Source organism: Brassica napus, chromosome C8, assembly GCF_020379485.1.
Source record: "Brassica napus cultivar Da-Ae chromosome C8, Da-Ae, whole genome shotgun sequence".
Classification (NCBI taxonomy): Eukaryota; Viridiplantae; Streptophyta; class Magnoliopsida; order Brassicales; family Brassicaceae; genus Brassica; species Brassica napus.
This window is the reverse complement of record NC_063451.1, coordinates 21,393,813-21,396,237: the sequence shown is the minus strand read 5'-3', so window position 1 is coordinate 21,396,237 and position 2,425 is coordinate 21,393,813. Positions and strand designations below refer to the sequence as shown.

The window sequence follows — 2,425 nt, the reverse complement described above, 5'->3', positions numbered from 1 at the left end:
CTAGGCTTAAGGTAGATAGTTTGATTGATCATTTGTCATCCTTAGTTCGAAACGTGATCACCCAAGGTCTAATCCCTATGCCCATGAGTTCTCTTTTCCCTTAGTCAAGAAAGTATCATTCTGTTATTGCTTTCTAGTTTTAGTCATAGCTTAAAACCTATCTAAATCATTGGTTGCACTTAGATTAAGTGAGTACTTGCATTCTCAGTGCTTTGATATCCCTCAGAACTGGTTCGACAATCACTATACTACAACATTTGTCTTAGGAGCCTTGAAAACTTCTAACTTCAAATTGGCGCCGTTGCCAAATTCTGAGTAGATTTGAACATTGAGATTTAGTCACTTACTTGAGACTAAGTCATTTTTATTTTCTTTTGTTACTGATTCTTCTTCTTCACCTACCTTTAACTTTCAGGTGTATGAACTTGAGGAGCAGGGGTCCAACAAACCTAGTTCCAATAGTAGCAGACATCATAGCTTTAGAGAGGGAGTGTGTTCGAGCTAGAAGAGAAGAACTTTACCCAGCGACTCTATCACTACTTGGGATGAGTGCAAGAGAGCATTCTTGGAGAAATTCTTCTCATCCTCAAGAACTGCTAAGCTGAGAAATGAGATCTCCAGTTTCCAACAGAAGAACTTGGAAGGCTTCAGTGAAGCCTGGGAGAGATTCAAGGGCTACCAAGCTCAATGCCCACACCATGGTTTCTTTAAGGAGAGCTTGCTGAGCACATTCTACCGTGGTGCTCTTCCTAAGTACAGGGCCAGACTGGATACAGCTAGCAATGGGTTCTTCTTGGGGAGAACTGAGGAAGATGCAGAGGAGCTGGTTGACAACATGGTAAAGAGTGATGCAGTCTACAATGGAGACCACGACAGAAACAGCCGAACAGATGATAAGCAGACGAGGAAGGAGTTGAAAGCCCTACAGGATAAGATAGACATCCTCCTTGCTGATAAATCCACACAAGAGCAGCTGCACTTTGTTGGTAACCCAAGTCAAGAGACACCACCTGTTGTCCATGAGGTTGAGGGTTTGGAAGGTCAGGAAGAGCTGTGTTTCATCAACAACAATGGTAGCTGGTACAAAAAAGAGCCCAACTTTCAGTACAACAACTACCAACAGAAATCCTACCCCAACAACCAACAGAGTGGTTATCCGCCTCGAAACAACCAGCAAGGCAGCTATCAACCTCATCAAAACCCCTCATCTGGTTCCTCTGCTCCTCAAGAGAGCAACACTGACACCCTGCTGAAACAAATCTTGGAGTCTCAGACTAGAAGTGAGAAGCATGTTGGTTATGAGTTGAAGAACCTTCATTCCAAGATTGATGGGAGCTACAATGAGCTCAACAACAAGTTCTCACATCTTGCTTCTACAGTCAAGAATTTAGAGAATCAGTTTGCTTCCATGAACACTCACCAGACTCGCCAGCAGGGATCCCTACCTGGAAAATCTGACCAAAACCCCAAGGAGGCCAAAGCTATCACCCTCACGAGTGGTAAGCAGTTACCTCCTACAATCCTCACCAAGGATGCTGAGAAAGTAGGTGAGGAGGTGTCCATCAACTTAGATGATGAAGTGGTGATTGTTGATGAGAAAATCAATGATGAAATCTTGGAGAAGATTGTGGAAGCCAAGGGTAAAGGAAAGGTTGGGGAAGAGAAGAAAACAGTAAAAGATGGTGAAGTTCTTGCTCCAGCAAGTGAGAATTCTTTTGTTCCTCCTCCCTATGAACCCAAACTACCATTCCCTGGTAGATTCAAGAGGCAGCTGCTAGAGAAGTACAAGGCTTTGTTTGACAAGCAAATGAGTGAAGCTCAGGTTGCAATGCCCATCATCGATGCTTTCATGTTGATTCCTCAATACAACAATTTCCTGAAAGATGTTGTAGCTGCAAAGAAAAAGGAAATGGAAAGCATGATGATTCTTACCCATGAGTGCAGTGCCATCATCCAAAGGCTTGATGTTCGAGAGAAGTTAGAGGATCCAGGATGTTTCACACTACCTTGTGCTCTAGGACCTATGATATTTGAGAAATGTCTCTGCGATTTGGGAGCTAGTGTCAGCGTGATGCCTTTGTCTGTTGCAAAGAAGCTTGGATTCACTCAGTACAAGAAGTGTAAACTCTCTCTGGTGTTAGCTGATCGTTCAGTGAAGTACCCTGTGGGCATCTTAGAGGACCTACCTGTGAAGATTGGAAAATATGAGATACCTACAGATTTTGTGGTGCTTGAGATGGGTGAGGAGGCTAAAGACCCATTGATTCTTGGAAGGCCATTCTTAGCTACAACAGGAGCAATTGTTAAGGTGAAAGAGGGCACGATTGATCTCCATTTGGGTAAAGGGCATGTTCTACACTTTGACATCAAGGAGAAAATGAAGAAACCAACTGTGTTCGGACAAGCCTTCTACTTTGAAGAGATG

General features: G+C 43.4%; 1 non-coding gene across 1 annotated transcript; it reads right to left on the bottom strand.

Annotated features, from left to right (window-relative positions):
* Window positions 1-598: 598 nt before the first annotated feature.
* Window positions 599-705, bottom strand: LOC125592056. Its single transcript, XR_007327906.1, has one exon. It is a non-coding gene; the product is annotated as a small nucleolar RNA R71 (small nucleolar RNA).
* Window positions 706-2,425: the final 1,720 nt, after the last annotated feature.